Here is a 14108-nt window from a genome sequence, read left to right on the forward strand (position 1 = left end):
ATTATTTGGTTGGTTCCTCATCGGCCTTGTATAAAGTAGTTGGCACAGCAATGCCAGCCTGCCTGACCAGCAGTGATCGATTTCTAGATGCTCTGTCATCTCGAGCTAGACTAATAACCTAACCACATGTGGACAGACTCTAACAAGATAGCATTTTATGACAGACAAAAGGGAGCAGGTTATTACACTGATAATTCAACCGGAAAAATATAAAATTCGGCCGGCGCTGAAGGTAGGCATCACCTTCTAAGGAGCTTCCGATTGAGCTCAAATGTGCTCAATTTGTCAACAAGATTTCCAGATGTCGATGTCCTGAGCATTAGTAAACTGTACTCAAAACAGACGCCACGAAAGGGAACTCTGACCAGCTCTCCAAGTTGGACTCGGTCCCTCAGCTCACCACAGTGTGTTTACACGAATGTTTAGTTGCAACTATCTCTCTCTGTGGTGTTAACAGAATCATGATCGATTCACCAAACTTAACATATTTCAGTAGTTCATTACTTGACACTTTGGATATGATACTGCAACAGTTTCTGTGGTTCTTCCAAAAGTACAACCTGATCTAGCCTTACCACCAGGCTGATCATCTATTGCCACGTTACTGAGCTACAATGATGCTGCCAAGCATGGTAACGACTTCCGACATGGAAGGTCGATGTTTGGCATGGTGGTGAATGCATAACAGGGCCACCATCACACATTCCATAATCTGAGCGCATTCATGCTGTTTCGCACGCAGCAAGGGATCAACAAACTTGTGCATCTTCGTTTGGTACTTGCGTGCCTGAAAAAAATAGAATTTCAATCAGGTGAAATTTCATAGTTACAAGTATGATCCATCATAGTTCTTCAAGTGTACCCAACAAATCTCGTTGTCTAGAGAAGGGACTCAGAAAAATGTCATTTATAGCCACCGAAAAAGAGATCACATTTAGCCTCCTTTTTTTTAAAAAAAATAGAATAAATACTTACATAATCAGGAAGCAGTAGCCCTGTATGGCCCTTCGCCTTCACTTTATTATAAGACCGAATAAGCTTTCCATTTATTATCTCAAGAAGTACTATACCAAAGCCATATACATCTGCTTTCTCCGAGATAATTCCAGTAGCAACATATTCAGGATCTGCATAGCCACTAAGAGACAGAGAGGATTATCATTGTAGTGCGCGTGTGCAAACACATGGAAATGAAAAATAAGAAGGTCGTGTCTATAATTTGATTGCTGTATCAGATGAGCTCCTACTATGTGCCCATAACAGCCACCTCTGCAGTCGTATTTGGAGCCAACATTAGTGCCAGACCAAAATCAATAATCTTGGCGTTCATTTCGTGATCCAGCAGGATATTGCCTGCTTTTATGTCCCTATGGACAATACACATCTGAGAATGCCCATGCAGATAAACAAGACCATCTGCTATCCCTTTGATTATTTGAAGACGCTTAGACCAATTTAGCATCTCCCTTTTTGTTTCATCTACAAAAGAGAACATACATTGGTAGCAGAAATCATTGAGTAATACACTTGCTGAACAATGAACTCGAAAGATTAAAGAGGCATTAATATTAATGTAAAGTTACCAGCAACGATAGATGCCAAGCATTTATTTGGAATGTATTCATATATAAGTATGTTTTCTTCTCGTTGATCACAATACCCAAGTAGAGCAATTATGTTTTTATGTTGAAGATTTGGAATGGCTTCAATCTCAGTTCTGAACTCATGTGGACCTTGAAATGAAGATGCATCTTTTCTTTTGACTGCGATATCAAGACCATTAGATAGTTTGCCTTGAAAAAGATTTGAGTGCCAGTGTTAAAAAACACATCTAATGATGAACAAGGGAGCATAACAGAACTTTCAGGTATAAGATGATATAAACTGCTTGTGCCAGTGACTAGTAGAGCAGTTGAGCACATTCTTCAGATTAACCTTTAACATGAAGCAAGGTGCTATAATTGATTAGCCCCATCCCAAGTGGAGATGCATTTAGAGAAGTTTTTTTTTAATCTAGGTGTTATTTCAAGAACTTGTCTCATACTAAAGATTGTCTCGAGAAAACATTACCTTGTAAACATAGCCAAATCCACCATGTCCCACCAAATTTCTCTCCGATAAGTTGTCTGTAGCAGCCAAAATCTGAGAGATGCTAAAATGTGATAATTCTGCTGTTTTTGAGCCACCAATGAGATTTACTAGTCCTCTCATGTTCATGACTTGGCCTAATTCAAAGGACACCCCACTTTGTCACTGATTAAAAATATGCATTCTCGAAAAAAGAGTTAAAGAAATGGTGGCTACAGTATGACTGAACTACAGCAATAACTTGAAGCTTCCCTGTCCTGTCCAAAATCAAATGAACGTATCCAATAGAATCATAAAGGAACAGATATCAGAAGTCGTTATGTCAAGTCATTTTTGTAACTTCAAGCTTATTTTCTTTAAATCAAATTTAACAGGATGACAAGTAGGAAAAGTCAGTGAGTTGTCCATGCCCTGGGAGATAAATCCGTGCAATGATCAATTCTAGAAGATTATGCTATATTATACCCCTGTATCAAAAGGAAAGGCATCAATGTATAGCAAATATTTGTATATTGTTCATATATTGATGCAAGTTATCTTCCAAAAGTTACATAGATGTACATGTACTTTGGAGTAGGAAAAACTATCTTAGCAATTCCCAGGTGCTACAAAATGTCACAGCTATTAGAAAATATTGCATAATTGTGGAGTGCATGAGCATACCTTCTGTTTTCTCTTCCTCAGGTTTTGAGGGAGGATGAGTTCCCAGATTTTCAAATTTATTGGTCATGAGGGCCTCTGTTCTAAGCCTGATATAGTAGCACACATGTAAAATATGACAGGCTATATGAATAAAGAAACTCAAGAGTTTGTCTGTTAAAAAGCAAGTTCCATTTGTGTATGTGGGTAGGGTGGATGAGGTCACAATTTTCTTAATCAGAGTATCACATAATTAGTATCACATATCGTAAGGAAAAGCATCAGCACCAGAATTGTAAACAGAGCCATATTCTGCAAGGATAGTGCAAAAATTTCATATTGAGCAATCACAGTCCTTGCCGTGGTTTTAATTAAGGTTTTAAATCTCCAGCTATAGTTGTCGCTATAGCCGGCTATAGTTGTTTGAGGCTGATCAAACTATTTGTGTTTATGTACAACTTAGCGGCTATAGCCCGCTATAGCCTCATTTAGCTCCGCTATAGCTGTTTTAGAGGTCATCCGCTAAATACCTTTAGCCAGAGATTTAAAACATTGGTTTTAATTCAAAGAGAGGTGTGACCTTGGAGTGATAAAATGTTTAGTGCATCATTCAGTCTAGTCTCCAAAAGTCCAAATATACAGCAGCAAAACCAAGCAGGTTTACAATGTCTGAATGCACAAGCGAAGGCACTCCATAACTTTACATGAAAAAAGGAACACCACAGATATACCATATATATACCTATCTTCATGTTCCGCATCATGTACTGCATGTAACTCATCTGTAGTTTCCTTAATGACGCAAAAAATAAAAAAGAAGGCAAATAAGATCGTTTGATCAAAAGTTATATCTTAGCAAATATTATTCCAGCAACAAACTGCCATCACCATTTTGAATCTTAATTTTAATAAGAGGCATGGTAAACGGAATAAATATTTACATGTTTCCTTGACATAATATGTAATTTTTGGACAGTGCTTCTTATATAAGTTTATTTGAATTAGAGTTTTATTACAAGCTACATAGGTTTCAGCAGTTGCATGTAGGCTAGCCACCTACCAACAAAATCAGCAAAAAAAAAAAAAAGTTTGCATTAAGAAAGAATCTCATCAGCTAGAAAAAATGGTCTTTTTTCGTAGAGGAAGAAACTTGTCTTTTTGAAACACAACAAAGTCTTAGAAACTTTCACATGATGAAATCCATACCCTTGAGCACAGAGGACAAGCTCTGCTCAGAAGCCGCTCCCAAGTACGGGTGTTGTCGACAAAGCTGACAAGGGGGGGAAAGCTGGAGGTAGAAGGTGATCTCATTCTGCACTTCACGGAGCAGATCAGCCTGCTTCCCTCCCATACAGCAGCTATGCAGGTAGCCACTATCACGACAGGACACGATGAGAATGTATGCTTGCCAAAGCGTCTCCTCCAGCTGCTCATCTGGGTTCCTCGTCTCCATGTGCTGCATCAGCTGTGTCCTTTCGAGCTGCTGCAGAAGGTCCCCGATCATCCTTGCACGGCGTGCAAGCAGCTGGCAGGTCTCCCGGTTCCTCTTAATCGTCCGCGCAGCCTCCACAATCATCGAGATGAGCCCATAAGCATCCACCCCTGCAAGCTGCGCGACGCTGGCCAGCTGACTAACTCCATTCCACAGCGCCATGCTCTTGGCAGGGGTTGGTCTTCTGGAAGGTCTACCTTAGAGACCCCAGTACCTGAAATAATGGAACCAAAGTACCTGAGATCTAAATTTTCTAAAAACACAGTGACTTTGACGATGAACTGAAAGCGGCCAACTGAGAAAAACATGGTCTTCCACTAAACAGGAGCTCCTTAAAAGGGCAGATGAATTAGACAAAAAGGCAGAATCACAGCTGCTAAGTCAGCAAGAATGTGATTTAAAGCAATGTATCCATGATAGGTTAGTTCAACTTCTGAGAGAAGAAGTCAAATGGTATCAAAGAGCAAAGAGTACTAAGATGCTGAAAGGTGATAACAACACAAAATACTTCCATATGATAGCTAATGGCAAGCATAGAAAAACTAGAGTTTTCAGGCTTGAACAGGAACAGGGGATTATTGAAGGGGAAGAGAATCTTAAAAAGTATATCACAAAGTACTATAAAAGTTTATTTGGATCACAAATGAGTAACAATTGTTCTATGAATGAGTCCTTGGTAGAGGATATTCCTCAAGTAACAAGGGAGGAAAATAAGATATTGACAGAAAAGTTTACAGAGAAAGAAGTCAGAGAAGCCATTTTCCAAATGAATCATAACAAAGCCCCGGGTCCTGATGGATTCCCAGTTGAGTTTTATCAGGTGTTTTGGAGCCTCATCAAAGGTGACCTAATGGCCATGTTTGAGGATTTCCATAGGGACAAGTTACCTTTGTATAGTTTAAATTTTGGAATTATCACTTTAATCCCAAAATTGAAGGAAGTCAAGATGATCCAGCAATATAGGCCAATCTGCATGTTAAATGTTAGCTTCAAAATCTTTACGAATGTAATGGCTAATAGATTTTCCCTGGTGGCTAATAAAGTGATAAAACCATCCCAGACAACCTTCTTGCCTGGTAGATACATTATGGAAGGAGTGGTTATACTGCATGAGACAATACATGAACTGTGTAGGAAAAAACAGGATGGGATAATTCTCAAATTAGACTTTGAAAAAGCCTATGATAAGGTTAATTGGCCTTTTCTACAACAGACTTTAAGGATGAAGGGTTTCTCACCTACATGGTGTAAATGGATTGAAAACATAGTTAGTGGGGGAAGTGTAAGGGTTAAAGTAAATGATGACATGGGTCATTTCTTTCAAACAAAAAAAGGACTGAGACAAGGAGACCCCCTGTCTCCAGTTTCCACACAACTGTGGCGCTCTTGGAAACCATGGCGCTCTTGGAAACCATGGAATGAAACACCACTGGGAATAGCCTTAGTCGTGCCAGCAGGTCAGCAAATAGGATTGCATATAGGCTATCTGATGGTGAGAGGCCACCAGCACACTGGCATTAATTTTAGCTGTCGACGATGCGGCGATGCCCCTCTATATGTAGCATGCTCTTTTTTTCTACCACAGTACGTGAGCCTAAAGGGAATGAGAACCCCTACATAAAAGGACTGTGTATGTGGTTATTTGTTTTTATAAAGAGGAGTCAAATTATGTGGCCAAATTACATATACGGACTATAAAATTATCTTTTCCATTAGATCCACATGTTATAGTGATAGACATAACTTTACGTGGAACAAATTTTAAGAAGCAAATAAATTTGCACATACCAAATATAATCGAGTATGTGATATATATATATATATATATAAGCTAATACAGAGAATAATTCATTTTCTAGAAATTGGTGAAATATTTCTTTTTCTATTTGAGGGAAGTCTGCGACCTCTCCATTTAGCTTTTTTGGTTATATGAAACCTGCACTATTAATGAAAGAGTAAGACAAAGTTTTGTTGGTTTGTTATGATTATCCATAGATATATATCAGAGAAATTACTGTAGGCACATATGTTTGTATAGTTTCTTCCTCGTGTTGAGCAGAATATCCACGTGTAGGTGAGCATCCATTATTGATATGCCAGATTGGGAGTACAGAAAAGAGTGGGTGTGTGTCTAGGATCTCATTGATTGGTCTAGCAAGATATTTGATGTGGATCAGCAGGGACGGAGGTAGAAAAAAAAAACAAAGACCTGGCTAATTAAATTCCTCCTTGTGGATAAGAATTCCTCCCTGCTCGAGCCCCTTCTACTGTTGCTGGAAGCGTGAACAGGTTACAGGCTAGAGGTAGAAAATGAAGGAAAGAAGCCCAACCCTCAAATTTATCTCTGTTGAAGCTTGAAAGGAGGGGCTAGAGCCGTAGAAGTGAAGGAAAGAAGCCCCTCGTAGCAGTTTTTTTTTTCTAGATCCGCTACTGCATTAGGTTATCAATAATGATGTCCATCAAGCTCTTGATATATGCCAACTCAGCAAAATTAATTCGTGAGAGAGTGCAAATTGACACTTCAATTGTGAAGCCTCATCCAGCTAGCGTACATCCCGGAGAAGAGGCCAGCTGTCCGGAGAAGACAACGATGGGAGGGACCCACGAACCATGAAGTGAATATGGAGGCCAAAAGATTTTATTTGTTTCTATAAAAGATTTCAGACCCATGTTGTTAGAAAAATAAGTATTAAAATAATTAAACCAATCTAATCTGTATTGTATCCTTGCTTCCCCTGTCTTTTTTTTTTGTAGGCTTTCCTCCGTCTGTCTCTAGGCATATGCCAATTCAGCAAAATCTCTGAACAATCTGTCGCTGATACGGCATTACGTGCACTGATAAAAAAAACATGACCAAATATACCAACTGACCACTGGGGGAAACGAGTCAGACATGCAGAATACCTGAATTCAAGATACTAAGAAAACATGCAGTCATCAAAGCAACTACGCAAGATTTTTACTGGGAGCTGCTGAACACCCTGCTATACCATTCAGCGTCAGGAAAAGTAAAGTTTCATCGAGAGGAGGCGTCTTCTGCTACCCATGTTGAGTGGGCAAAGAGAGGACACGCCCCATCCATGCATCCTTGCAGAAGCCATTGCCCATCCTCACAGATCAGAAAGTCCTTGTGGTGGTGCTTCTGGACCATATCTTTTACTACTTGTACAATGCTTGGTTTCAGTGGCAACTGCCTTAGGCCTGCCCGTTGGTTTCTCACCTGCCACTGCCTATACTTCTCAGGGCGGTCCACACACGGTCCAGGCCCTTGCAAGCGATGGCATTCAGTGCCGAACGTCCAAGCACAACCTGCTCCAGCACCAATCGAGATTTTTGCTCTCCCTTGGCATGGTTGCATCCAGTATGTCGAATAGCGCCATGTAATAGAACAACGCCTCTCGAAACCGTGACAAGAATGATGAACCACATGAACAATTCAAAATATGCTTTGGATGAACACATCCGGCCTCATCTTGTTTATGTTATTGAGGACGATATCCCTGGGGCTTGGGTCCTCAAAGTATCCGCTCTCGTCCATCTAGGTGCTAAAATTGAAGAGGTCATTCACGACAAGCACCTCACCTGCCTCCATGTTCAAGTCTTGTTGAAGCAGTAGGCTGCAAAGTAAAGGTTGTAGGCCATGAGCAACTGCCAAAGCTGGCTGCCTGAACCCATGAGCCGTGCCTCTAACCCCTTGGTGAAACATTGAGCTAGCCTTTGTGTTGCGTCGACTGTCGCCGATGCGTGTTTCTTGATTTGCTTCAGCAGCTCACACGCTCCCATGTGGTTGTTTGCTGCCACTGCCTGTGCACAAGAGATCAACAATGTGTGTACGTCCACCACGTTATCCTTGGCCGCCTTGCTCCAACTACAACTCGTCAATGTGTCATCCTCCTCCAAGAGCACGCGTGAGATGTAAGGGAGCACCATGTCATTAGGGACATGACGCCGGCCCTCACTACTGCTGCCATTGGGCTTCTGGGGAAGGTCAAGGAAGACAGGTGGGGATGGTGGTGACCGCTCCACGAGACCTTTGACGAAGAATTCCTCTGGTGTTGTAGCCATGGTGATGAATGGTAGTCGGGTGGCGCCGTAGTTAATTTTTGGTTAATATATATATATATATATCGTAACGAGAAGAAACAGACAGACTTTTGATTAATGATTCTAACGATCTATGATCTGGAGTGCGATAGAGACGAGGCTTAGCTATGACTCCAATGCTGGTTGGAATCTGGAGACCATGGCTAGCTATATTCCCAATGTTGCGAAAGCTACCTATTGCACAGAACACATAAAAAATATCCATGGAAAAGCAGATCATTGAAACAAACCCCGTTTCTTTGACCTATTGTAAATGACAAAGCAATTAATAAGAAGACACTCTTTGTGGGATGGAAATTAAGCATATCTAGACAAGCTTTTACAGGCTAACATGAAGCAACAATAGTGATCGTGAAAACAGGGAATGAAATTAAGAAGCTGAGATTAATTTAGATAGGTGTTTATGCATGTAAATTTTTGCAAATGTGAAGAAAAAAGTGAAGCACGTACATGAAACATGGCAAGATTTATGAAGCAAATATCTACTGGTACATCATGCATCTGATGCTGTGATGTTTGAAATGATACTGCTAAATGTTAATTGTTGACTGACAGGCATAATTAGAACACCTTAATTACTACCATGAGAGTTACTGGTGGCTGGCAGCGCGAGCCTTTTCTTCCTCCTCGTCCCTTCCACTGCACCTCCGCGGCTTCTCGGGCCATTCTTGGCTGGCAGCGGGCGAGTGCTTCTCTCCCTGCCTCATCTCTCGGTGAACAAGTTGCAGATTTATGAGAGACACAACGGCCATCTCCGGTGTGAATCATCCGTGGCAGTGGCTGTGGCGAGGTGATTCGCGGATGGAGACAGCTAGAATGAGGAATGCGCCAGGCTCCCGCAGTGAAGGCGACAGGCCAACCTGCTGCGATGGTGTGGCACCAGCCCTCCCCTAGATCGATCGTGCCGCCGACGCTTCGTCCACGGCCGTACGTGCTCTTCTCATCCAACAGCCCATGGAACCACCTCCTGCATCTGCACCTCCCTCTGTGCGGCCCGCCGGCGCCGCACAAGGCGCGCAAGACGAAGAAGACGAGAGGCGTCACTGCTGCACAGAGCTGAGAGCTCCCCCACTCCCCTATGCAACCTCCCAGCAGCCGGAACAGCCATTGATATGGACAACGCCCAGCAACTGCTCGATTAAATGCCACCAAGGCAAGACTCGATACTACTGTAGTTGTGTTCTAGAAATTGTAGGCGAGTAGCACTCGCAAACATAATTTTACCACTGATAAACACGGACATCCAGACGAGCGAAGGACCGGAAATGGCGACCAGAGGGGGTGAATGAGAGCCGTAAATTTTTTTGTGAAATATTTCGGCCATTGTCCCAAGTTCACCACCAAACGTGCAAATAAAACACCATGATGTCCACGACCCAAATGAGTGGGTGGATATTCTCTAAGAACACAACGAGACACCACAAAGCCAATCGCAACAATCGAAAGTCAAATCGAAGCTCAAACACGCAAATTTCAGATAAACAAAAATCTAGACCGGCACACTCTATTTTTGCAACTGGATAACAGTATTACAGCAAAACCACATGGCTAGGAACGGCTCCTACAAAAACTCACTGCCTGTATACTGGAGCGATTACCAATCCTGCAAGAACGAGAACTAAACAAGTGTTGCACTAATGGAACGAGAACAATGCAGCTCGCAAGTAGTACTCCACCAGCCAAATGAATGCTAGTAGTCCACTACGACCATGACAATGATTTAATAATCAAAGAAAGTTTTGGTTCCTGTAGATAAAAAGTGACTACTCATAAATTGGAAAAAACAAATCACGATCAGGCGAATCTCTTGCTTCTGTCCATGATGGCGTTACTTGCAAGAGATCAGACAAGAGATACTACAAACATGGAAGGGGAGGCCACCACCGATAATCTGCTCGACGCACAGGCAGTGTACGCCGATTTGCTCAAGAGATGCAGTACCCATGAGTGGTCATCGCTTCCTCTGGTGCTCTGCGTACGGCTGCTGGATACCACAACACGAACTGAAAGAATTAACTGAGGGGAGAGACAGGCAGCAATGAATCAAACGGTCAGAGCAGGCGCTGCTCAAACAAGCAAGCTCGGCGCTTTCGCACCAGCTCTGGTAGCGCTGCAGCTGAAACACATCCCCGCGTGAAGAACAACGAAGAACAGAGAAGTCACGCTGCAAGAACAGAACAACAGGCGGACACAAAACTTCTCGATTTATGACCCAAGCCAAATCCAACTGCCACGAAAACGAATCCAGGTAATCCGAAGGCAGTAGATGGGCTATCCCTAAGAAATCATCGCCCAAAGTTTGGTCAATCCATGGAAATTTCAGATCACAGGAAAGAACGAAAATAGATGAACACAATGAAAACAAGAGCAACAAAAATCACACACAAAATCACTGAATCCCGAAGGACAACTAGAGGATTCGGGCCTCCATTCCCACACCAGATATCACAGAATACACCCACAAATTTTTCAGTTTGGGGGACCTCTCTCAAGAACAAGAAACCCTAAGTCTAAAAGGAGAAAAAGAAAAATGAAAGAGAGGCAAGGGAGATGGGGGCTCCCTCATCCTATTTAACAGGGCTATTACACATTCCCAGTTTTGCCCCTGGATACAAATGAGTTGAACCGCTAAGCCCAAGAGCGTTGTTGTCCAACCCGGTGTAATCTTGATCCGACGGCCACCGCACCTACTCACCGGTAGCTTCGCTTCGACGCGAACTCCCCGATACCGCCACGTGCCGTCCGTCCCTCCTCGGAACCTCCGCCCGGGTTTTGAGGCTCAAACTCGTAAACCGTCCGCGGGTAGCGTACTCCATACGCGTCCCCCGCCATCCGACGCGTGTCACCGCCGTCCTCGACCGGCCGGCCCGCCAAGTCCTCCTGAGCCTCACTCGACTCGCGCATCCACCGTCTTGACCCGGTCAACACCGTCACTCCATGTCTTCTTGCACCTATCGATGTCCCAAGTGTCAGCCACCACGGCTAGTCACCCGGCCTCTGGGTCCCTCGGTCCAAGCCTCACGTCCGTCCTTCACCGCTCCCGGTCTGTCGGCATGGCACGTCCTCCTTGACCTTCACCTCGCTGTCGACCACCGCATCCGAGCTCTACACCTGCACAACACAAGACAAAAGACATGTCGCACACATAGCTTTCGCCATGATAGGGTTAGTCACCACTCAACCTACTTCGTGGATCACATTGACAATCACTCATCACAAAACGAACACACAAGGGTACTTGTCAACCTTGTGTTCGCAATCTCCCCCTTGATGAGTGCATTGTCAACACCAATACACGAACAGCTTGAGCAAAAGAAAAGGAAGAAGAAGAAGAGAAAACAAAGAACTCACCCAAATGACCAAAAGCCAAAGAAAAGCCAAGAACCGGGTCATTTGAAAATGAGCAAAACTTGGTCCCCAAAGACATGAGCAACGGCTCGACGCAACCAAGTAAAACAAAGCTAACCCTCAAGAAGAGGCAACGGGCTCAACACCACTAGCAAAGCTCGAAAAGCCGAAAAACTGCTAGACCCTCGAGAAGAGGCAAAGGCTCAACACATCTAGCAAAACACCTCAAATGCAACTCCCCCTGAACAAGTGCAATCTCTCTCAAATGAATGCATATCTCTCAACTTTAGGTGGAATTGGAAGTTTCTTCCCCTTTTCTGAATATTTCTCCCCTTGTGTCCCCTTTTCTGAATATTTCTCCCCTTGTGTCCCCTTGTGACATTGTGAGTGTGGAAACTTCTCCCCCTTGTTGACACATGCACTTATCAAGCTAGAGCCCAAGGATTGCAACTCCCCCTCAAAACAAGCTATGAATGCAGAAATGCACAAATGCAGAAGCTTCAAGATTATAGCAAGCAAATTGAAAGGATGCTCTAGTGGATGATGTCATGTATATATAACAACACATACAAGTGGTAGCAAATGCTCAAGGTGACCAAATGAGACGAAATATGGCATTTAAGCAAGTTTGATCAAGTTTGAGCAATTTTAAAAGAGGGTTCACCACCAAAGGAGCACATAGCAAAAATAGACAGGAGATCGACCTTGTGCTACACATGTATGCAAAGTGAACTACCCCAAACAAAGTTCACACATCATGTCATGAGACAAACTTGTGGTTTGATCAAATTTTAGACACCAATTGAAATTTATCGGAGTTATGCAGCTTATTACCAAAGTTTGTCAGACAAGTGTGTGCGGGAGGTTATCTGTGCCATCAAAACCTGACTTAGCGACCATGTCAAGCCTATGCCAAAGGCAATCAGAAGCTTAAGACAATGATCTCGGTATCCATTACAGAGCTCAAGTTCACCAATAAGTGCAATTTGGAGCTGTCTCGATACTCTGACATAGGATAGTACAGACCCATCCCGATCTTTTCAAATCACTTAGTTTGATTTTCAAGTTTTAGCACAAATTCAAGTTTCTCAAGCAAGTGTGTAACTCAAGGTATGAGCCGTAGCAACTAAGCATATATATGAAGCAAGAAAAAGATCTCGACACATTCTACACATGCTAGTGCCACAAGTAGTGGTGAACACATTCATGTTTCAACAAGTTTTAATCAAGTTCACAGTTTGGAAAACAAGCTTAGCTCATAACATGTATCAATTGATCAAAAGGAGCCTAAGCCAGAAGCACATCATTGTATATCCATAACATCCCCAACAAGAGCATAGTGTCAATCTAGCTACTATAAGGATGAAGCTCAGGATGCAATATGATACATGATGATATGATATGCAAGAATGATATAAAAACAAAAACAAAGGCTAAACTACAAAGAAAAGCAAAACTAGAATACAACAACCAAAGTTCCCCTCCTCTAAAAAGGGAAACAAACTCCAAGTTCCCCTCGCAAGCGAGCAAATTGGGCTTGGTCAAGTGGTTTGGTGAAGATATCTGCGAGCTGATTTTGGGTATCAATGTGGTGCAGATCGATATCACCTTTCTCATAGTGGTCACGCAAGAAGTGAAAGCGAACTTCTATGTGCTTTGTCTTTGAGTGAAGGACTGGGTTTTTGGCTACACTTATGGCACTGGTGCTGTCACAAAACAAAGGCACTCGCCTAAACTCTAACCCAAAGTCTCTCAGAGTAGCTATCATCCAAAGCAACTGGGAACAACAAGCAGCAGCAGCAACATACTCAGCTTCTGTGGTGGATTGGGCGACGCTAGACTGCTTGCGAGAAGACCAAGACACAAGAGAAGATCCAAGAAACTGACAAGTCCCCGAAGTGGACTTCCTCTCAACACGACAACCAGCATAATCTGCATCAGAATACCCACAAAGAGAAAGAGAGGAGGAGGCTGAAAACTAAAGACCAAACTCGGGTGTGAAACGAAGGTACCTGAGGATCCGCTTGATGGCTTGACGATGAGACATGCGCGGCGAAGACTGAAAGCGCGCGCACAAGCAGACTACGAACTGTATGTCCGGTCTCATCGCCGTTAGGTACAGCAGGGACCCGATCATGCTTCGGTATTCCTTCTGGTCCATGGCTTCTCCCTCCTTGTCCTCATCCAGGGCCGTCGTGGTTGACATGGGCGTCGAAAGAGGCTTGGCCTCACCCATATCAAATTTGTTGAGCACGTCCTTGGTGCACGAACGTCCCCTCACGAGTTTGCTTGATTTGCAGCCCGAGGAAGAAAGTCAATTCGCCCATCATGCTCATCTCAAATTCCCTGCTCATAGTATCTGAAAACTTGGCAACAAGAGCATGAGAAGAGCCACCAAAGATTATATCATCCACGTATATCTGAACCAAAAGGATGT

General features: G+C 43.1%; 1 pseudogene; it reads right to left on the reverse strand.

Moving 5' to 3' along the window:
- Positions 1–512: 512 nt before the first annotated feature.
- LOC136529127 (cysteine-rich receptor-like protein kinase 40) lies at positions 513–9546 on the reverse strand (annotated as a pseudogene).
- Positions 9547–14108: the final 4562 nt, after the last annotated feature.

Source organism: Miscanthus floridulus, chromosome 19 (assembly GCF_019320115.1).
Source record: "Miscanthus floridulus cultivar M001 chromosome 19, ASM1932011v1, whole genome shotgun sequence".
Taxonomy (NCBI): Eukaryota; Viridiplantae; Streptophyta; class Magnoliopsida; order Poales; family Poaceae; genus Miscanthus; species Miscanthus floridulus.